General features: G+C 53.2%; 1 long non-coding RNA gene across 1 annotated transcript; it reads right to left on the reverse strand.

Annotated features, from left to right (window-relative positions):
• Positions 1-597: 597 nt before the first annotated feature.
• Positions 598-20372, reverse strand: LOC110346643 (uncharacterized). The gene is made up of 3 exons (XR_015452362.1): positions 4860-20372; positions 4115-4209; positions 598-1720 (listed from the first exon to the last, which is right to left on the reverse strand). It is a non-coding gene; the product is annotated as an uncharacterized LOC110346643 (long non-coding RNA).
• Positions 20373-23320: the final 2948 nt, after the last annotated feature.

The following is a 23320-nucleotide window of genomic DNA, read 5'->3' on the forward strand; positions in this document are numbered from 1 at the left end:
TGGGTGGAGTCAAGGTCTCCTCCATTGGCCTCCTGACTCCGCACTGCACACGGGCTATCGGTGAAGGGGGCCCTGGTTTCCATTCCGCCTGACTGGCACTCAGTGGGGCAGAGCATGGTCCAGGCAGAGGGAGCACATGGAACCCACACTTGGACATCCTCAGGAGGCCACGGTGAGGCTCCGATGCACGCAGTAAGGCACGTGAGCTCCCTCTGCAATCCTGCGAACACTGCCCTGCCCTGCCCCACCGCTCCTCGCCCTGTGCCTTGGTCCCTGCTAGACTGTCATGTGCTCTGTGCCACCAGCCCGGCGTGCTGGGGTGGGATAGGGTTCACAGGCATCTGCTGCCCCTTAGCGAGTGCTTAGCAAGGCGCTGGATTTTGCAGCCCCTGGAGGCCTTGGCTCTGTAGCTTCAACCTTTTGATCCTTATGACTTTGGGCTCAACCCTATGTTCGTTCATTTTTTATTTCATTCATTTGAAAATATAAATAAACTGCATAGCATCTCTGTGCTAGAAATGGGAACACAGAGAGAAGTAAGACATGACCCCTGACTTCGAAGAGCATGCATTATGCTTGGTTACTCATTTGCTTTAGTTCTGATCCAATTTTGGATAACCACTCCTCTTTCCTCTAACTGCAGGCTTCTCGCCTCCCTGCCTTGGCTTACTAGCATACCTGGCCAGTAATCTGACTCCCTGACTGTGTGTCCCTCCCGGTATGGAGGCAATGGAAGAGACCAGGCAGTTCAGCGTCCTCTAGCCCCAGAGATTCCGAGGCCTGGCAATGCCGGCCATCCACCTGCCTGGACATGGAGTTTCAGAAGTTATTTGTTACATTTCCCTGGCAACTGCTATACTTTCTGCCCACCTATTGGAACATTCTAACCAGAGTTTTCTACCTTTTTAATATAATTGGACTCATTCATCAAACACTGAGGCAGTACACGATGTGCCAAGCAGAAACAAAGAGAAGCATGGGGCTCGGCTATCCAAAACTTACTGTGAAGTGAGAGAAAGCTGTACGGGAAGAGTACAAATAAACTCTGTTATCCAGACTCAAGAACGTAAGAAAGTCAGACAAATTTTTGGATAACACTTTATTAACTAAATTCTCCCTATTTGCTACCTGAAATGTAGAAACCAAATAGATTAACATAATTAGACTCCTCTGTATGCAAATTTACAACAGAATCTCTTGCTGCAGCTCAAGATCCAAATAGATTGAGATGGCGCTGTTGCAAGGACCAGGGAAGCAAATGAGTGGAGAATGCGCAGGAAGAAATGGCCATCGAAGGAGACAAGAAGTCCTGGCCTCAGGATCTTACAGCCCCAACACTCAGGCCAGGTGAAAAGGAAGACTTTCCAGCCAAGAACCAGACACCGTGTCCAGTCTTTCTGGAGGTTTTCTCTTCCCCACCTGAGACCTTTGTGTCTGCAGGAGGCCTGCTCCTTGGAGACTCTACCTTGTCAGTCCTGGAGTCTGGACAGGTTGTGGTGAGGGCACACATGCAGGTGGCTTCTTCTCGTCAGGAACACTGGGCTGTGAGCAGAAGGAGGCAGCAGAGAGGGCAACCACGACATGGTACTTGGCATCCAAAAGTCAGAGCAGGCTCCCCTTGGAAGGCCAACACGGGGCCCTCTGGAATTCAGAAGCACCACTGTCCTGGTTCCACACGCCACACCCTCAGGTTCCGGCCATGGCTTCCTCCCTGCTGCACCTGGGTGATTTCTACAATGTCTGTCTGCACCACTGCCCTCTCCTCCCCAGCGTAACCTGGACTCTCATGCACTGTCCGACCAACCTGGACGTCTCCACCCTCAATCATCCCCCGCCCCCACAGGCTTAGGACAAGCATGATGTAGGCAGTGGCTTCAGAAGTCATCTGCTTTTGCCCCGCCTTCATGCAGTTCCCCCAAACAAGCAGGGAAAAGACCAGTCCTCAGCCTTTCCTCTCCTCCAGTTGGTGGGAAATCTCTGGTGGCAGTGGAGGCCTAGCCCTGCCCTGTCTCCTTCTGTGATGTGGAACACTGGCTCTGCCCGATTCCTGGCCTCTTATTTGTGTTTTCTGGGGCACTGGATAACTGTGCCCATACCCACCCTGTCTGCTCTTTTCTCTGGCCTCGCTCTTTGTGTTAGATCTCTCCAAATTATTTCCCAGGCCCTTCATCTGTAGGCCGACAGAGGAGGATCGATAAGAGAGTTCAAGGAAGCCGAGAGCCAGAAGCATTCCCCATGCCAGGCCGAGGAAAGCTTGAAGCAGACCAGGCACAAATCCTTCAGCTCCTTGTCAGCAGCCTTTGATCTGCTTGGCAGCTAACACGAAAGTAGAATTTGGCCCTCCAACTGTACAGGACGAGACTTGACAAGGAAATCAGTTTTTCTGACAATTTCAAAAGCCCTGACACTTTCGTCACTTGGCACTTGGCCGGGGGGAATGGTGCTGTGGACACACAAGCGCCCCAGAGAACCCTTTTCCCAGGAAAGCCTGACAACTCAAGTGCAGACAAGCCCATGCGGAACGAAGGACAGGCTTTTCCCTGCCCTTTGTGAGGACAGGTGTTGCCAGAACCAGGGATTTGGCAGCTGGAGGAGCTTCCTCCCTGTCCGGGGAAAGGTACTAGGGAGTCTGGCTGGGGTGCTGAAGAAGGTCTCCTGACATCTGAGGAACAGGCTCATCTGCTACTTGCTGGGAAGTTTAAGCCAAAGATGCTACAGCAGCCTTGCAGGAGCTTGCTCTTCTTGCACAGCTGCCTGTGATTTGCACAGCTCAGCTTACCTAGCTTGTTCTTAAATAAACAAACCAAAATAAATTATGTTTGCCTTTTTTTTAGAGTTCCATCTTACATCCAGCCTCCTGAGTACTCTTGTGAGGCAATGGAACCTCTCTAGGCTTTCACTGGCTTTGGGGTCATAACAGGTACCCCAGGTGCTGGCTTTGGCTGGCTCAGGACCACTACTTAGCAATGACTGTGGGTGACATCTGAAGCATTGCTCATTACAAAGTGTGGCCATCTTTGGGATGACACAAGGATTCTTGGCAGTCTGAGAAGTTGCACTAAGTGACCCCAGAACCCCACTGACAGCCAAGCCTACAACATTCTTCTTTGGTGATTGACTCAGAAAATCATTATATCCAAAGGGTTCTGGAAATCTAGCCAGACAGGCAGCACTGTTTAGTCCCCCAATGATGACTAAGTCTAAAGCATGCTAGGAAGATGAAAAATGAGACATATTTCCTTCCTCCTGCAAAGTCTCAGCTGGGAGTGGGTTGAGAGACACTCAAGAGATCCAAGCAGCACACACATATCTACCGAGACATGAAATGAATTCTGAAGCTGGCGTGGAGCTTTGGACATATGTCATAGCGGCCCACACACTGAATAAAGAGCAAGAATTGATGCGAGGAGGGATCTTGGGTGAAGCTTAGTGACAGAACGCTTCCCTAGCACACGTGAGCCCTTGGTTCCATTCCCAGCACTGGAGGAAAAAAAGACAAGAAGGAAGTAGGTCCTGAAGGCCATGTGGCCATAGATCTGTGGTGAAGATGTTGAGTCCAGTACAGAAGCACTCTGGGCTACCCAAGGGGCACCAGCTGTGGTAGTCAGACTTCCCAGCAAGCTGACTAAGGAGAAGGCAAAAGAACTCTGTTGGGAAGTGCTCCTGCCACCTACACTTCTGGGACAAGCAAAGACAGCAGGAAAGAGCTGAGGGTGGTCTGGGCCAACCCCACTCATCACAGCTGTTGTCCTCTCTCATCCTCCTGTCCTTGGAGCAGCAGAGCAGCTGCCTCTGGGAAGGGGCATGTCAGTAGACGAAAATCTCTCTGTGTTCTAGAGAAGGCTGACAGCCAAGAGCTGTCACTGGGCAAGGGGAACAAACCATTCAGTCCCGAGGCTGCTCTGGACAGTGTGACCTAACACCTATGACCCCTGCTGACTGGAGAGCTTTTGGGCTGGGGTGGTGGGGTCCTGGCCTCCAGGGTGGCCTTGGGACAACTAGGACAGCTGACTTTTTCCAAGATGTCCCTCACATCCCACCCCTTTCTGGCACTTTCTATCCCATTCTTCCTTCTAGGAACCTAGAGCTGAAGTATCTCAGTTTGCATCCATACCAAGAGCTTGGAGTCCGTTATGTTGTGGAGGATGAGTTCTCCTAGATGTGATGGCAATCTGAAGGGTGGTCCTCCCAGGAAGGCCATGAAAAGAACTGAAAAGAAGGGGCCATTAATGGTGCAGTTTCAACTGGTGTTGGAAGACCTCTGCCCAGGTCGACTAAAAACCAACTTACTAAAGAAAAATCAAAACCAGAATCCTGGCACTGTGAGGTAGGATGTAGCTCAGTGGTACAGCACATGCTTAACATGTAAAAAGCCCTGTGTTCCACCCCCAGAGCCCCCCCCAAAACCAGAAAACAAAAACAAAATAAAACAGAATCCTTCTCTCAAAGGTATGTCGTTTGGGGGATTCTATTTCCCCAGAAGACACGTTCCCTGAACTCTAAGTAGGATCCAACTCTGGTGAAAGTTTCCTTGCTGGGTAAATTCCCAAGGAGAGTAATGACAGACTCAGTGCTTGGCAGGCATGCAGTTTGGGCTGCCCGAGGGTGCAGACTGGGCCTTCAGAACTCCCTTGAACACCACATACTAATCGTCCTTCTTAGCAGCCCAGCAGCAACGTTCCCCCACCACCAGAACAACCGCAGCTCTGGCGACGGGAGGTCTTCTGTAATTAAAGCGCCTACCTTTCCTCTCCATCGGTGCAATTAGAACTTAATGAAGCCAGGCTACTTCTTTTAAGGCTTTGAAATTATAGCCATTTTCAACATTCACATGCTGGGAAGGGGAAAAAAGACATTACCCATTCTGGAAGCAGGAGGGATGGCAGAGCTATACAGGAATAAAAGAAATAAGGTTGTTCCACACTGCAGGAAATATGGTGGCCACGGGGGACTGGTCAGAGGAAAAGCGAGCTCTCCTTTTAAGGAGCCCAAGAGAATATGCAGTCCTCCCCTGCCAGTATGGGAGTGGGAGCCGTGTTAATCAATCAGTGAGCTAATGAGCATTCTGCTTATGCAGTGGCACTTTGTGGGAGGCCCTGCGTTAGATCCATGGAGGGCCTGAGAGAGAGAAGGAACTACAGCTCCTGAGCAAGGAGGGCACGGTTTACTTCAAACCACCCTTCAATCGTGCACCTCCCACGGGGCAAGAAGGCTGATGTCACCACACAGGAAATCCCCGGGTGCCCATGGCCATGCTGCTTTGCAGGACGCAGACTCCAAGGGACTGGACAGCTTTCCAAGACAAGAAAACACCACAGTTAGGCAGGAAAGGAACCCGACCTGTTCCGATGTCTACAGCTACCTTAAAAAGTGGCTCTATTTACTATTCTCCCTGTTGTGCACATTGGGAAACTGAGGCCCATGGGAATGAATGGGGAAGCCCATGGTCTCGACCACAGTGCGGCAGAGCTGGGGTTCAGACTGAGTGAGCCAACTCCCAGTCAGTCCTGGCCAGCAGGAACATGGTCCCGGGTGCAAATGCTGGGCATATGTGTCGTTTTAAATATCCTAATAGGCACGCTAAAAATGAAGAGTAAGAAGAGATGTGAGATTGAGTTTGGGAATCTTATTCAACTCAGCATTTCCCAGATATGATCTTTCAACCATCAGTTCATCAATAAAAAGTAACTGATGTGCTTTTGATTTTTTTAATACAAAGAACTTTCTTCTTTGCAGTCTGGTGTACCCCTTACCTGTGGCACATGTGCATTGCATTTAGACTAGCGGTGTTTCCGGTGCTCCAGAGCCAGGGCTGCCAGCTACTCATGGGCAGCACAGCCTGCACTGCAGGCGGCCTGACCACCCGCGGTCAGAGCCCGGCATGGTGCGCAGGAAGCTGAGGGCAGCTGGGAGAAGGGTTTGAAGGGCAGGCGAAGGAGCAGATGCCTTCTAGAGACCCCTTTTGACCTGGCTATTAAATGCAGCACCTTATGGGTGAGGGTTCAAGCCTGCACTTTTGTGTGATCAGCCACTGGCAAAAAAATAAAAATAAATAAAGCACTGGGGTTCGGAGCTTGAGGGAAGAGCGTGGTGCAACAGAAGAGCCTTCACACTGGGGCCCCAGGGGCCAGAGGGCCACGGGCCCTGCCTCACCACACACCCACTGCTACTGGGGCCTTGGGTTCTGGATCCACTCCTATCAAATGGGAGTCACTCTGGTGTCATGGTGCAACTGGCGGTATTAAACCAGATAATGGGCCTAACTTGCTCAGTTCAGAGCCCAACTCATTGTAAATGCTCCAGGAGTGGCGGCCTTCATCGTCATCATTGTCATCCAGCCAAGAATAGCTATTCCAGGGCCAGGGATTTAGCTCAGTGGTTCCGCCGCCTGCCCTGCAAGCACAAGGACCCAAGTTCAATCCCCGGTACCAAAAAAAGAAAAAGAATAGCTATTTCAGATGCTTGACCGCAGGATGTGATGGCACACACCTGTGATCCCAGCACCCCGGGAGGCTGAAGCAGGAGAACCACATGTTCAAGCTTGGCCCGAGTAACTTAGAGAGTCCATGTCTGGAAAGAAAAGAAAAGAAAGAAAAGGAGCTGGGGCATGTAGCTCAGTGTGGAGGTCCCAGGTGCAATCCCCAGTACCACACACACACAAAAGATAAGAGACTTGGAGATCATGTAGGGTAGATCAACTCTACTCTTTTTACAAATGTAGGAGCTGAAATCCAGTGAGGTTGAGTAATTTTCAGGGCCAGGTAGATTCCAGTAATTGGGGCAGAGGCAAGAGAAGCTGGGAATCTCCATTCCTTGTCTAGAGGTCCACACTTAATGAATCTTGCATGGAATTATTTTGTTCTCATAACAACCCTGATATATATCAGAATTATCCAGAAAGCTTTTAAAATGTGCAAATGCTGGGTTCCTCCATAGGAGATTCCTGTAGATGTGTCGCTTTCTGTTGACCATTTCAAGGTTTCTCTCTCTCCCTCTCTCTCTCTCTCTCTCTCCCTCTCTCTGTTGCCAAACTCCATTCCACTCCCTTCAAAATCTGGTCCTTTCCATATCTCTTCTGTGAGGCCTTCTCGGATAACAGCGACAGCAGCAGCAATCGTAATAATAGTAATGGTGGTGACCGTGGAGTATTGTGGAGGTGACCGTGCTGGGAATTTTACATGGATCATCTTGTTTGACCTCACAAGGACCATCTCACCATTTAAAGCCCTGTTTGTTATATGTGGTGGGAAATCCAGACTCAGTGGTGAGGAGTTTGCCCCAGCTCAAACTGCGGTAAGTGATGGAGCTCGAACTCGAAGTCCCGTGATGTCCCCTCCACAGCCCGATGTTGATCAGGATTCCATGTAATCACATTTGAGTTACCGGGTTTGCTTTCCATGCCCTTCTCCCACGTCCACCTGCCCCATTTTCAGCTACATGGTAGCTCACCCTCTGTAGCAACAATTTCTTCTTCCTTGGGATCTCTGGTCTTTGTCCGTAAAGAGGGACACAAAGTGACCAAGAGACGAGGTTTGTAGGCCACACTAGGGACAGCTGGGGAAGCCCATTTCTATGCAGTAAACATTTGAAAGATAAAAAGACAGAAGTTTATATAACCATAGAGCTGGAATGGATGATGGAAGTCCAGTTCTACCCCCACTTTATAGACAGAGAAACTGGGGCCTTTGGCTATTATGTGACCTATTAAAAAAATCACAGAACACAGGATAAGACCAGACTCTGTGAAATAAACAAAATTATCATCAGCACGTGTTATCTTCTTAAGATGTATGCAGTTGCTCCCAAAATACCGCGGTATTGATAATTGGAGCCATCGCTGTGCTTTTCCTTGCTTTCCACTCGGTTCCAGCTCCCACCCCTTTGGGATCTGTTCGTCTGCTCCCCGCAGGAGTCTCATCGGCCTCCCTCTCTCCCTGGAGTGGCTTCTTCAAGCAGTGAGGAAAATTACCCTTTGCTTTTGCTCCCTCTGCCTCTCAGCTGCTCTCCTGAATTGCCACTGCACCAACTCGGCTTTCCAGCCACAACTGGTGCAGCTGGGATGGTGAAGGGGCAACTGAAAAGGAAATGCTAATCAGAGCCTTTTGCAGAGTGGAGTAGAGCAAGCGCGCATGAGAAAGGCATCTGAGGGAGGACAATCTCCTCTCAGTGCCCACACAGGGCGGCTGGGCTTCTCCTCCAGCGACCGTCAGGGCTGAGAAGGAGCGCGTGTGTGTGTGTGTGTGTGTGTGTGTGTGTGTGTGTGTGCGCGCGCGCACATCTTGGGAGGCCCTGTGCTGGAAGCCCTTGGGTGTGGCCCTGGCTGTGGAGCTCTGAGGTTCAGGGGAGGGAAGCAGAGAGCTCAGGCACACACACCTTCCCAGGACCACATTTTCTACCTGCCGGGTTTGTTGTTTTTTCTACCACAGGGAAAGAAGAGCAAACGACAACAGTCAGCCCTCTGTGGGCTCAGAGCAAAGGTATTTATTGGCCTTTGAGGCTCTTATCTGAGGGAGGGAGGGAAGCCAGCAGCAGCTAACAGAAAATCAAAAAAGAAGAACAGGCATCAGGGTGTTGGGGGCACACCTGTAATCCTAGCACTCAGGAGGCTGCAGCAAGAGGATCACAAGTTTGAGGCCAGCCTGGGCATCTTAGTGAGACCCTGTCTGAAAATTGAAAAATTTAAAAGGCTAGGGGTATGCTTGCTGGTAAAGTATCCCTGGATTCGATCTCCTGTACCACCAAAATTTGTATATATAGAATATATAAATATAGTATATATTGTATATATAATATATGTGTATATGGGCATTTGGGCACATGCTTCTCATCCCAGCACTCAGGAGCCAGGGGCAGGAGGACTGGGAGTTTGAGACCAGCCTGGGCCCCATAGGGAGACTCTGTTTCAAAAACACAACAACAAAAAAGAGGAAACCCAAGAAAGTTGGTGGGACAGGAAAGAGCCCTAGAGCTGCTGTCAGATCAGGATGCATCGCTCACCCTGGGCGGTGGCACACCCCACTGTAGAAACCACTTTCAGTTGATTAACAACCAAGTGATTTCACAGACCTAATACTTATGTTGTTGAGTAATAGAAATTAAACCCCTTCCCCTTTGTTTATTTTGTTATTGAGTATCAGAAAACAATCATGAAGTGGAATTTATTTTGGTCACTATCTTCATGAATCCCCCCAGAATTGTCTTTGTGATCCCAGCTACTCAAGAGGCTGAGGCAGGCAGACCACAAGTTCAAACCCAGTCTGGGCAAATTAGCCAGACTGGGTCTCAAAATAAAAATGCAAAAAGAAGGCTTGGGCTGTAGCTTGAGGCGGAGTGCTTGCCCAGCATGTGCAAGCCCCTCAGCACAGTTAAGCAAATAAGTGGAGGACTCGGCATCAAAGCAAGTCCTCATCACCGTCCACGGCCCTGAGCAAGGGTGAGCAAGGGCCCCGTGAGGCTGGGCATGTGTGCAAGAGCCAGGCCAGCTCACGAGGGTGTGAGCGGGAGCACTGTGCTCTCTCCCTGTGGCCAGGCCCCTGGTGGGGGCGGTGCAGGCAGGGGAGAGGAGTGGGAATTTCTAACGACCTCCTTTGGTTAATAGGCACAAGTTATCGGCCTGAGGCCTGATCGGAGCAGACCTCTTTCCTGCATGCCAACTCCACCCCTCCTTTCTGTAAGGGCTTAGTTCCCATAGAGATGCACTTCGTAATGAGGCCCTCGGGAAGCAGAGTGCTCCCAAGTAATGAAGGGGAGCCTCCTGGGCCCTGACAAAGGACAGAGAGCAGGCTGGACGGGCTCAATGACTGGGCCCCATGGAGTTGCAGCCTCCTGCCAGGGCCTGGGCTAAGCAGAGTGTTGCAGGCCAGGCCTCGGATGAAGCCTGAAGGGGTCCAGCAACCCCTGCCAGGCCAAGCTTCCTGTGGTCATCTCGCCATTGGTTCAGAGGGCCCTTACTTTCAGGACAGGGTATGCTTTCCTAACAGCCCATTCTCCGAATGTCAGACAGCACCGCTGTTCCTTCTGTCCTCGTGACCAGGGCTTGGCCGGCCGGAAGCGTACTGTGCGGATGGGCACCTGTCCAGGGACAGGGCGGCCACACTGGCAGGTGACCCTCACCCTCCGGGCCATTTCTGAGCACTGCTCCTCTCGCCCCAGAGTGTGCTCAGGTCCTGCCAGAGGGCCACTACCTCACCCCACTGGTGGCACCGTTGTGTGCGCATCCTCCATTCCCCTCTGACCTGTGCGCCACTCCTGGTCATCCCCAGTTACAATGCCCAGCAGAGACTGGAAGCTCAACTCCATGTACCCCGAAGTTGGGGAAAGATTAGTAAACATTAAGGCATCAGAATCAAAGTGAAGAACATTACTTAGCCTTTGGACAAATCCGATGTTCAGCTGTCCATTGAGCAAGAAATCAGAAGTTAACAGTCATACAAGTCAGCAAGAGGCAACTGAGGGATCAGGAGAAAGCTGGTGTGAGGCGCGCAGGATGAGGGGTGCACCATCATGTGCACTTCACACTTTGGACAGCGCCCTGGAAGTGGCAGGAGTGCTGTCCTGCTCTCGGGATGGCTCCTGCTGGCCACATTACAAATGAGCAAAGCTAGTAAGTGTCAGGGACCACGACCGGCCTGGCCTCCTTTCTAGGCCTCTGCAGGAACTCTCCAGACTCGCCTGCGGATGGGGACCAGACGAGCCTCGAAGGCCAGAAGAGATGCAAAGGGGCTCCTCTGCAGCTTCCACAAGCCTCCTGCCCCTGGGGTGGCTCCAGGAGCTTGAATGAGATAAAATGTCAAACAGAAGCAAAGACAGGACCTTCATTAGTTGGACAGTGGACTTGTGCTCATCGGATAACAAGCCCTCTTCCGGGTCGGTGCTGTCCTGCTCTGTGCTGAGTACTCTCCCTGAGGAGAACCTGCCTGTGCTCTACTTCCTAGACAGTATGCTGGGAAATATAAATCCCCTTAAAGGCAGCCAGGAGGATGTGTATCTGCCGATCGCAGGGGGTCAGTGAGGAGGAGTGGGAGTGGAGTGAAATTTCTGAGCCTGCAGTGACCTTGGCTTCACATCAGGACACCTGCGATGCCTAGTCCCAGACGGGCCCAAGCCACAGGCTCGCCATCTCCCACACCTCTGCCAGGCCAGCGGCTGCCTTCAGGTCCCCTCTCACTGTTCACCGTGTCCTGAGGGGGTCGCAGGCTGGCGCTCAGCTTGCTAGGAAAGCACCTCTCACACCCAGCCTTCAGTTTTCTGTGTTCAGGAAGAAATGGAACCCACCACCTCCAGCCGTGGATCAACTCCACACCCCAGACTCGGGCGACCGGGCCCAGTGAGGCTTTTCACACATACGTGTCCTTCTGGCCACAGCCCTCCCCAAGGGATCACAGGGCCATCTCCTGTCCCCACTAGGGTCTCTACCCAAGGCCATCTCCTCTGAGAGCCACTTCCCTCACCCAAAACAGCCGTCCCTCCACCCTCTATCCCTTTGCCCTGCATGTTTCATGTCTTATCACTACCCACAGTATGATTTCTATTTCCTTGTCTGTTTATTGCCTCCACTAGAAGGCAATCTCCATTTAAAGAAACCATCTTGCTTGTGTTGACCATTATGTTTCCAATTCCTAGGAAGGTGGTCCTCACATGAGGGACCCTCAGTTGCTTTGTCCAGGGATGGACAAAGACCACAGATGGTTCTCGAATCATTTGCTGTGAAAACCAGAGCCAGCTCCACAAGAGCTCTTCCCTTCATCTTCCCTCTTCTCATGCATTGTCTCTAGAGACACCGGGCTCACACCGTATTATCATTGTTGCCATTATCACCACCATTAGTATCTGTTTATTAGCCTAACGGTTCATATTTTTACAATTATTCATAAGGATAATTTGATGTTAGCAATTAGCCGAGAACCTATCATGTAACACAGGGAGTCTGGCACATAGCAATCACCTGCCTGATATTTATTCACTCGCTTTCATAACACTGTGGTCTGTTAGCCAGCTTCATCCTAATCACGAGGGAGGGATGTGACTACCCATCAGCACTGGCTATGCCCAGTGCCAGCTTCAGGGCTGGAGGCTCTCCTGCTCCCAAGAGCCCCATAGGTAGATGATCTTTTGTGTGTGTGGTCCAGGGGATTGAACCCAGGAACCCTGCATGGAGCTATGTCCCCAGTTTTACTTTTAAAAATGTTAAGACAGGGTCTCACTAAGTCACTTCCGATTCTCCTGCCTCAGCCTCCCAGGGTGCTAGGGTTACACTGGGCAGTGCCTGGGTCAGGGTAGGCATTCTTGACCTCCAAGGTCACAGCCAGTAACTTGAGGCTGATGCTGAGCTGAGCCTCTTCCCCCCAGACCCAGGCACTCCTGTTACATGCCCTGGTTCACTCCCGGGGCTTGACTCACTGGCCTGAGAGAGCTCTGAGGTACTCTGCAGCCCTGTGTCCGAGTCCCCTCCTCCCTGAGGCGAGTTTGTCCCCAAGTTCAGACAATGAGCTATGCCATCTGCATCTTTTCTACAAGTTCCAATTTCTTTAAAAACCCTCGGATAATAGTCCTCTGCCTCCTCCCTGAAGCCTCCACGGTCAGTGCGCTTCAGCTGAGCGGGACCCAGGATGGCCCTCCCTCGCCTTGCATGAGAAGGCTCCCAGGCCCGCCCCTCCGACCCGCACCCCAGTCAGAAGCCAGCCGCACTGTCTGGTGCCCGGCCCCATCACGTCCTCCTGGTTTCGCCCAGTGCTGCTGCCAAGACTTCCCACCTTCCCCAGCTGGCAAACACAATGCTTTTAGCTGGGGCTCGGTGTCAGAAGTGGAACGGGACACTTTCCACTGACACCTTACCCGTCAGGAGAGTCAGGGAGCTGGGCAGCCTCTGGGTTAGCTGTCTGAAAGGACTCAGCTGATCTCTGAAACCTGTCTCCTCCCCAGAAACTGCCTGCGGCCCCCAGCAAAGTAAGGCTTCCCCTCCGTCAGTTAGGAGACAAGGTTCTGGCACTCTAAGCTGCGAGCGCTGAATCACTTTGGGGGTGCACTGAATAGAACAGAGGGGACTTAAAATCCACTTACAATATTTGTGGAAGGAACAGAGGATTCACCACCTGTTCCCCTTGTGCCAGGGGTTATGACAGCCGAGGATCTTAACCCTTTGCTGGACCTTTGGCTCTGTGCCCAAACTTTCTAATCTTTTCTTCCCATTGACAGAAGCATTTTCATAGAAAAGCATAAATCCTGCCTTGTCAGGAGACGAGTTCTCCAGTTCCGGCCAGAGTGAGGAGCATTTTTTAACAGGTCTGGACAGCGCAGCCCAGCCTATGGGCCAGCACAGGAGGCGGAGCCTCCTCCAGGTCCAGGCTGCATCGGAGTGGGCGGCACACAGCACCTCCCTCGGGACTCCGCGTCTCACTCCTCACTCCGAGGGAGGGGCTGGGTGGGATGGGCCCCCTAGTACTCAAGTGTGCTTTGGTACCCTCCTCCCTTCCCCTGCTGCAAAGACCGGGTCCTGCTGGGTGCTCTGGGGACACTGCAGGCAGGGGTCCCCCACCAGAGAAGCTACAGGGGAGGGATCGCACCGGAAGTGGGGAACTGCAGAGCTGGGGGTGCCCTTCAAGGTTGTCCGGTTTGAAGGTCTTCACTGTATAAACACAGACACAGGCCACCGGGCTCCACAAGGCAAGCAGGGACCATGCACGTCTTCTAGCACCCGGTCTCATGTGCCCGTCCTTGTGTCACCAGGACCCGTCACAGAGTGAGGTGCTGCACAGCACACGTAACAGTCGCAGTGCAGGCTTCGTGCCCTAGGCCTAGCGTGAGAAGGAAGGACTGAGCACAGCACCTGCCCACACGCCAGGCACTGCCTCCATGGGGAGGCTCTCGTTGACGCAACAAGGGGACAGAGGATCCTGGAAGTCCTGCTGAAGCTGGGAGAGGGGTGATCTGGGTGGTTCGGCCGGAGAGGAGGTGCGGCCCCCAAGAAGATGCGGAGTGGAGAACAGTCTTGGCACACGCTCCAGGATTCCCTCTAAATGGTGTATCTTTAAAGTCTGTAGATGTTGGGCAACAAGACGCTTGGATGACCTGGGATGACAGCCATGGGAAGACCATCCCAAGGCCAGCGCACCCTCCCTGAAGTGAAGCCAACTCCAGGCACACTTGTGAGCCTTTGGAAAGACGCATCTACTCCTCCTTACAGTCTGAGAATGCTGCCCCCTCGCCGGCGACACTTTCCAAGGCTGCTCAAATGCTCAGGGTCCAGAGTCTGACTCCATCTTGCTTTGTTCCAAGCTTACTCCCCTCTGCTGGGAGGTCCCAGAAGCAGAACCCCAGCTGCTTCATGTGACCCCTACAAAAGCCCTCTGCTGAGTGGGACCACCTCACCCCTCATCCTGCAGATCACAGAGCCCTGAGGGCAGGGCGCAGCTCAGCAGCACAGCAACAGCCTATCATGTGCAAGGCCCTGGGTTCCATCCCAGGACCACGAGGAAGAAGAAATCTTTTTAGAATCCTGTAGCTTCCAAACTTCCCCCCAGAACCCCCTGCTGTCTTCACCTAACAGCCTGAAAGCTCGCACTCCATCCTCCGAGGGCTTTCCCGATGGGCTCTGCAGTGAGGGTAATGAACTGGTACCTCACCCAGCCCCCTTGAGATGAAGCCACTCCTGTAAGCAGGTCACCAGCTCATTTCATGAAGGTCTTTTTCTCGGGGTTCCAAGCACTGTCTAGATATTGTACTGCTGTTACATTGCACTGGAAGCCAGGATGATTGTGTCTAAAATTTATTCAAAATGTCTCCACTACCCTTGTCCTGTTTTAGCTGTCCCCCTGCATTTGGTGCACTGATGCCCACTGAAGCACCAGTGAGCTTCTGCATCTGGATCTATGGTCAACTCTTAAAGTCCAACATGTGGAATCGCAGTTTATGGGTTTCTCTCACTGGTGGTTGTTGTGCGGCAGGAGCTTGCAAAGGCCAGGCCATTGTGCACCAACTGTGATGAGGAAAGCCGACTTCTACAGGATTAAAAGCCCAACCGAGAAACCCAGAGTGGCCCAGCTCTGGCTGTGCCAACCCGAGACAGGCGATGTCTAAGAAGCTCACCCTGTCTTCCACAGCAGCTTGGTTCTGGAGCTGCTCCCCACACCCTCAGCAGGACACCACCAAGATTGCTAGTGGACAAGCATCATCAGCTAATCCATCTGCAGGCTCTAAACACCCACCAGGGATTCAAATTCCACATGACTGAAGCAGCTGTCAGTCCACACCTGCCTGGGGAACTGGCCTAATTTCCTAGAGGGTCCTCTGAGGCTGAAGATGGCAGGGAGTGGGAATTCCAAGGGGATCAGGGTGCGACAGCTGGGGTGGCCAGGAAGGTGCAGAGAGGAACTCCAGGAGAAAAGAAGGAGAAGCGTATGCAAAACCATCTGGGCAGACAGGAAAGAACCAGAGAAGGGCAAGAGAAGTGAGAGATCACCACGGACGGGCAAGACACCCTCCAGCTGTGATTCTGGCCACCAGAGGGCTCCTGTATTCCAAAAATATTATGCAAAAGTGACAAATGTCACCAGTATTTTCCACTGTAAGCGCACACATGTGAAATGAGCAATCTTTGTTTATGTGCACCAGTAACTGTCTCTGAGACGTGGCGATGCGATTTGCATGTGGATACGGTGTCCCGGAATTCATCGGGACAGCACCATCGCCTCTCTGCTGTTTCGTTCAGCTGCAAATACAGAGAGGCTCCCCTGTGTCTTGTTACCAGACCACTAGAGTCAGGTGGGGGAGAAGGAGAGTGAGAAAAGGGCTCTAACAAGGAAGGCTGGACTGCAGAGAGAAACTGCCTCCGCTTGAGATTCACACATAGTGAAGGACAACAAGTCTGCATCTTGCGCCTTATGCCGCCCTTGCCCTGGGAATACTCACGGGAAAACTGTGTGTGCTTGGCAGGAGGCTCAGGCCGATGAGCCAGCTCTGTCCTTTCTCTGTAACCTCCCCCCAGCCCTCACCCTCATGAATGTAGAGTATTCTTAGCTCACTGCTTTGGCACATGGAAAATAGGGGCTCACTGTTCATTCATTCACTGAAATGTGCCCTTCCAGCGAGACTGATACTACTGAGCACCAATACAATCGCCAAACTGGCACTGAGGGAAAGATGACTAAGTGGCGTTACACGTGTCTCCAAATAGCTGAAGCACCATTGTATGGAAGAGGGGTCACGACTTTTCCGTACCAGTTCCAGAAGTAGCTATGGGTACCCAGAAGCGAATCATGTGGAGTCAGGTCAAGCTTGGTAATTACATGGATTGCCTAAGAAATACAACCCTCCAAAGCAGAGTGGGTAGATACAAGTTAGCTCCCGACACCTTGAGCAGATGTCGGCTAAACAATGCAAGGGACGCTGTACAGCAGATCCCTTCATCAGCTGAGAGGCTGGGTCCCAGAGCCCTACTGCCGCTGAGAACCCTAGGGCTGGTTCCGTGTTCTAAGCAAGGGGGAAGGAGGAGAGGATGGTTTTGTCAGGTAGGCTCTTGTCAGCCAAAAGGACTGCTCCAGGCTGACAGCTGCAGAGGTGTACACTTCCCCCTCGTCACCCGGCCTGGGACAGCTCCATCTTTCCCTGGCCAGAGCAGCTGGTGCCCAGACCTGGATGACCGCTTATCTGCCAGGAGTGGTGGCAGTCATGTCGAAAACGGCGGCCTCTGATCATTCGGTCTTTGAGGAAGGGCTGACTGGCATTTTTGACCCTAGAATGGATGTCCAAAGGAAGGGAGAGATGAAAGGCAAGGCCATGAATAAGGAATGAAGAAATAATGGAGACAAGGATATGGGACGACACGAGGGAGCACATGGCTGGCTCACGGTAAGCTTCTTTACATCTGGACCTGTGTGGTTCTGGGCACTGTCCTCTGTCTTCCTGGCTCACACTGAGACAGCCTTCCTCACAGCCAGGGACATCAGCCTCGAGGTTGGAGCCAGGGCCCAGTGTCAGCTGGACCTTCTTCCTCTGTGAGTCGCAGTGCAAACCTAAATTCATTTAGACCTTCTTTCTGAAGCACCTAGATTTTCATGTTTGTGAAACAGTGGAAAGAGAGGAGCTCCTCTGAGCTCCCAGGTGAAGCAGCTACTGAAGGAAACCAGGGAAATGATGATCTCTGAAGTCAGAGCACAGGATTAAAGTGTAAAAGTGGTTCTGAAGTGAATTATTAACTAGATGTGCAACTATGAAAACAGCCAAGTCTGTCTCTTTATCCATAAAAGGGAGGTAATCTCTTCTGGGGTTTCTGAATCTATAAAGTGCCTAGTACAGGGCTTGGTATACAGTGGCATTCACATCAGGGTAAATGTCTCTTCCCATTATGGGTTAGGAATCAGTCAGGGTTAAGAGAACTGGAACAACCCAGCTCAGATAGGAAGGATACACACATTTATGGCGTCCAAAGAGTTGTGTGGGTATGTTTGCCCTGGAGCCACAACCAAGAGGCCATGTATCTGATTGTGTAAACTGAGCTGGGATCTGTACCACATGCACGGGGTTGGGTGTGGGCAACAGGAGCACATGGGTGTGTACAGTATGGAATCAAATGTGTACAACTCCCGGCACCTTAAGAACAAACCAGATTGGATCATCCTCTATTACAGCCAAGGAGCAATGTTCTTGGGAAAATAAATGGGCCCCTGCTGCATTTAAGGCTGTCTGGGAAGAAGCAAACGCAGACTCACACAGAGAGGTTTAAAGTAGGCTTCTCTGAGGCCAGCGGTAGAGATGCGCTATGACTGCAGCAAGAGGGGACCACGCTATTTCCACTTGGGACACTCAGTCTGTTAAGTCGCTGGCATTACCAACCATGTGAGGTTATGAAATAGCTGTCTTCAGGGCTTTAAATATTAGGGCATTCCTCATGCATGAGAGATGGCACCTCCCATGCTCACCGAGCCCGTGGCTAGATACCAGTCACTGACTGCACTAATCCAAAATGCGGTAATAATTGCATAATGTTTCGCTGCAAGAATGGAAAACTACTATCATACTTAACTCACAAGATTACAATTTGTATGGGTCTGTGGCAGAGTGCAAAGAACCAAGCTCGGACTATTAGCCCAGAATCTGCACGCTGTTAGGCAAAGTACCCGGCCAATGAAGCAAGAAACTTTAATCATCTCATCCACTCCTCTGCAGAGAAAACACAATAACCTCTCCTCTGCAGAGGAGGTCTTGGAAGAGATCAGTTAGCTGACTTCAAAAGTTAAGCAATTTCCAATTCCCAATGATGAATGTCATCATACTGTACACCTAAAATGTACCAATAAACTTAATGAATTGAAAAAAAAGGTTGAGCAATTTCCCCTGAAGAACTTTAAGTGGGAGGGAATGCAAGTCACTGACCCTGTTTGCAAGAACTTCCTGTCTCTCCCCCTGCAGCACACCCTCCACCTCCAGCCTGAAGATTTTGCAGATCCCGTGGATTTCAGACTTGTTTGACCATGACCCATAGTAACAAGCACATTTGACACCCTGAGTCAGAACAGGGACACAACCACACATGCACACGCACACACTTCATCAAACAGCACTGCATGCAGGTATGTTGATATTGTTCCACTCTGTATTCATCCGTTTAATTTTTATGTATCAGTCATGACCTGGATTTCACTGTATCACCTGAAGTTGGAAAAACAATATTCTTCATTACTGATCTCTGCCACCTATTCAATGCCTTGCATTGCTGTTTCCTACAAAACAATGCCCAAAGTCCTCAACAGATAAGAGCATTTATAATTCTGCCTTCCAGTTTCTGTCCTGCGTCCCTTCATACCTGGTGTTCAACCTTTCCTAGGAGCTATGATTCTCCTGTCTCTCTGCCCCACCCCTAGGCTTCCCTCAGGCTGCACACACTTCTTACTTCGAGAAAAATGTCTCACCCTCCTTGGGAAGTGTCCTGTATATCACTTCCTCTGAGAGCCAAATTCCCCACGAGGCCCCGGTCTTTAGGAACTCTTCTTTTTATCTAATGTATCATGACATGCCCTGCCTTCTTGTGGCTCAGATATCTTCCCCTTTCTGAATTGATAGAACTATCTTTTTTTTTTAAATCCTTTTTCTAGTTCACACCTGTATTCCCAGCACTCAGGGAAGCTAAAGCAGAAGGATTGCAAGTTAGAGCCCAGGCTGGACAACTTAAGAAGGCTCTGTCTCAAAAAGCCTTTCCTCTTGTGCCCGGCCTCTGGCCTCTTTGTCCATCTTCCTCCTCCTTCTCCTGCACCATCTCAGTAATGTCAGGAGCTCCCAGACGGTCAGAGTAGGAGAGGGGGCGGTCATAACTGGTTGTGGCAAAATCAATCCGGTTCTAGTTTCTCCCCCCCCCCCCCCCAACTGGAAGTCCTGCTTCCAGGGGCTCTAAGTTTGGCAAAGGCAAAACACAATCCTCTGAATGACAGGAGGCTGGAAAGGCCGGCTGGGGTGGGGAAACCAAGGCAGGCAGTGGCCAGCCCAGGCTGCAAAACCAGGGTGGGAGCCGGCTGCCACGCTGCGTGAATAATCCTGATTCACCAGCCACGGTGAAACCCTGTCCCAAACAAGCGCCGCTGCAGCTCACGGGGCAGACACTGGATGGCTTGATTTACAGCCAGTCACACAGCTTCAGGATCTCCAGGGTCACCTTTATCTGTATTAAAACAACAGCAGCAAGACCCCCAGCGCTCTGCAGTTTTCGAAGCAATTACTCACACAGTGCTGCATTTAATCGTGGAGGCAGAGCCGGAGGGGAGCTGAAGAGGTCAGTCAGCTCGCTCTCCTCCGGGAGGGCAGCCGGCCCAGCGGGTGGCAGGAGCTAGCGCGGGCCAGGGACTCACTCGCGCAAGGTCACCGAGCCGAAGGCAGCAGCCTGCGCTGCCTTTTTCTTTTCTGCTCTCTTTAATCAAATCGTGTTGTTCACACACAAACATGCGCGAGTGCAGGTGTCCGTTTACAAAGAAACAGCACGCACAGCCCCGGGGAAGCGCGCTCGCCTCCTGGGCCCTCGGCCTCCCGGTCGCCCCGCCCTGGGACCGAAGGAAGCCTGGGGACAACGGGCGGGCTCGGCCGGCCCCAACCCTGGGGCCCGAGGCCAGCAGGGTACCGGTGTGACTGCCCTGCCGGGTCCTCCTGGCCTCTCCCAGGCGTGGACGGAGGCCGGGATGGGGAGGCACCCGAGCGGGCGCCCGCGTCTCCGGCCCCGGGAGAGGCCCAAGCGCCGGCCGCCGGAGGTCGGACGCAGCCAGCCGGGGCGCCCTGGGGACTGGGCAGGCCCGAGGCCCCCGCCCAACGGATCACCCGGGCGAGCCCGCCCAACGATCCCGCAGGAATCTTCCCGGGCCGGGAGACACTGCGCCTGCCCCGCCCGCCAGCGCCCATTGGTGCTCGCGCAGCCAATTGCCGCGCCCGCCGGCGGGTTGCTAGGGTGGCAGTGAGAGCAGCGGGCGCGGCTGCGCCCTGCCCTGGGGCCTGGCAGGGACCCTGCGCCCTCCGCTCGGAAATCCCGGCCGCGGCGGCCGGTCCTCAGTTTCCCCGCCCGCGCCCCACGCCGTTTCGGGGCAGCAGGGGCTCAGGCGCCTCCTCCACTGGGCTCCCGCCCCGGTCAGCCCAGTTCCGTGCGACCCCGCTAGGTCTTCACGACGCACTCCCTCCCGTTTCCGGTTTTCCTCAGGAATTTTCTTGGTGGCCGCCGAGGCCCGACTGTCCGCGGGCCCCGGTCTAGATGCTGGCGGGCCCCCGAGAACACCCCGGCTTCCGCCCGGCGCTCTCCGCCCCACCCCGCCCCGCCCGCTTTTCCGGCCTCCGGGTCTCGGAGACCCGGACTTCGCCGCGCTACCCGGCTGCCTCCGCTGGCTCCGGCTCGCGGGGCCCAGTCCACTCCTGCCAGTGTCCGCCCCGGGCCTCCCGGGGCCGGGACGAGGCCGCTCCTGTTCCATCCGCAGTGCTCGGCGCCAAATACTGGGTTGAACTTACTTAAAAGGCCGTCCTCGTAGAAGTCAGGAATCGCTGTCCCTGTTCAGTGGACCAGGCTGAGGCAGCTCAGACAGACTAGGTGATTCCCTGTATCCCAATAGCCAGAAGGGGTTAGCGCCTGCCTGTTAGGACATTCCATTACAAAGAAAAATAATAATAATAGGCCTCCTTGGCAAGCGCGGGTCCTGAGTTTGATTCCCTGTACTGAAGAAGAAAGTAATAGGCCTCCCAAGAGATCGCAAATAAATGCTTGAGCAAATGCCTGTAGCATTTTTCGTGCTCTGGTTTTGCCCCTGGCCCCCAGCACTTTCCAGACTTAAAAAAGCTCCATTCACTTATTCATTCAACAAATACGTATGGAGAGCCTATTCCATACCAGGTGGCACAGGGATAACCAGGAGATAGGACTCCCTTCCAAAGTCCACTGGGGAGCAAGAACCTGGAGAACGGAAGCCACACGGCCTGCCCAGCACAGAGCAGCGTGCATCGTGTCCATTCACCAAGAAAGTGGTCGGCTATGCTGACGTTTTAATTTGGTCTCTGTTCAGATACATCGTAGGCTTAGTTTATATTTTTGTTAGACTAAAAAATGTTGGGCCGGGGATTTAGCTCAGTGGTTCCGGCGCCTGCCTCGAAAGCGCAAGGACTCGAGTTTGATCCCTGGTACCAAAAAAAAAAATGTTTTCACAAGCCTGGCTGGAAAATAAATAAATAAATAAACAAACAAACAAACTAAAAAGCCGAATGGTGGTGTTTTTTGGGATTACCCATGAAAGCGGAAGCCAGCCGCGGGTATTTGTAGAGAAGAGCGCTAAGCAAAAGATGCTTTCTGCACATGGCAAGAGCTTTTCGGATGCCACCCGCCCAGCTGTGCTCCAGAAGCTGCTCCCCCACAGCCCCACACCACCCGACCCCACCAGCGCTGCCCGGTCACAACCTGGTGGCTGAGTCGAGAGCGAAGAGGAGGTAGCAGCCAGCCGGGCTGGCGGGGCTGGCGGCCTGGTCTCCGCCCTGCCTGCATGCAGTGAAGAATCGAAAACTGCGGCTCCACCGCTTTGCTCCTTCCCTCACGCGGCAGATTATGAGCAGTCACCCGCCGTCCACCCACGTCTGGCCAGCGCTGGAACAGCCGCGCCCTGGCCTCAGGGCACTTACAGCCCCCCCAGGACGCCTCGGGAGTCACCAGTCACAGTCGCATGCGCGCACGCACAGTCGCCGATTTAGATGGGAAGATGGCGACCGTTGGTCTGTTTTCATTTTACAGGGTTGCAGGGCCTGAAGTGTGGGGTGTGAAGGAAGTGGGGTGGGGGAAGAGGCAGAGCACCGGGGGCGGGAGAGATGCCAGGGACGTGGGTTACGGTGATGGCCGCGCGGGCAGAGTTGCGTGTAGGACATTGGCCCACTCTCGGTGGCCTCCACCGCGCCGGCTTCTCATCCCCACCTCCGCATTGCCCCGGAGAGGCCGGTGCGGCCGTGCAGAGCGGGCCTTCTGCGGTACTCCGCTCTGGAAAGGGAGGCCTGGCCTGCCCGGCCCCACGCGGTCCGGATGGTCTCGCGCGCTCCCTGCCCCTGTCCTCACCTCCCTGGCCACCCTGGGAGGGCCTTGGCCTTGCCTTCCGGCCGACTCCCGGGCCAGGCCGGGCGCCTGGTCACTCGGACTCCCTCGTGGTCACTCTCTGTGTAAGCCCAGACAGCGAGGCCAGCAGGCCATGCTCTGCTTCCTGCAAGGCCCTTCCTGGGCAGCCCATTTCTCAGAAACCCCGCCGGGCACGGCTGGTGGGCCGTGGCCTGGGCCAGTTGTGCCCCCTCGCTCATTGTTCCACAGGAGCCCTAGAAATGTCCCTGGCCTGTTTCACTCTCGGTTTCCCAAGTACACACACACACACACACACACACACACACACACACGCGCGCGCGCATGCACGCGCACGCGGCCACTTCGGGCTGTGGTATTTCCACCGAAGAGGAATGCAGAGCTCGCTCCCTGAAGTACACTTCACTCAGTACCAGGCTTGCATGCTGGGAAGGCCCTCCGTGCTGCCTTCGGGGTGGCTCGCCTCACCCTGGGGACGCCCAGCTCCCCAGCTCTGGGTCTCAGGAGAGCCGCAGAGAAGATGCATGTCAACAACCCCAGGTGCCTCCTCCACCCTCTGCTCCTGGGGTAGCATAGAAGGCGGGCAAGGTGTCCTGTCTTCCTGCAATAGCTGGTTCTCAGGGCACTGGGATCCAGGACTCCGCGCAGCCAGTGCGTGAGGCTTGGCTGGAGGGAAGAGTGTATCTGCACTATCTACGAGCTCCTAAAGCAATTAGCAGGAGGGCAGCTCCCTGTGGCCCTTCCCACGGTTTCCAT

Source organism: Heterocephalus glaber, unplaced genomic scaffold (genome assembly GCF_053883595.1).
Source record: "Heterocephalus glaber isolate CG9 unplaced genomic scaffold, H.glaber_assembly_v1.0 deba00001444, whole genome shotgun sequence".
NCBI lineage: Eukaryota > Metazoa > Chordata > Mammalia > Rodentia > Bathyergidae > Heterocephalus > Heterocephalus glaber.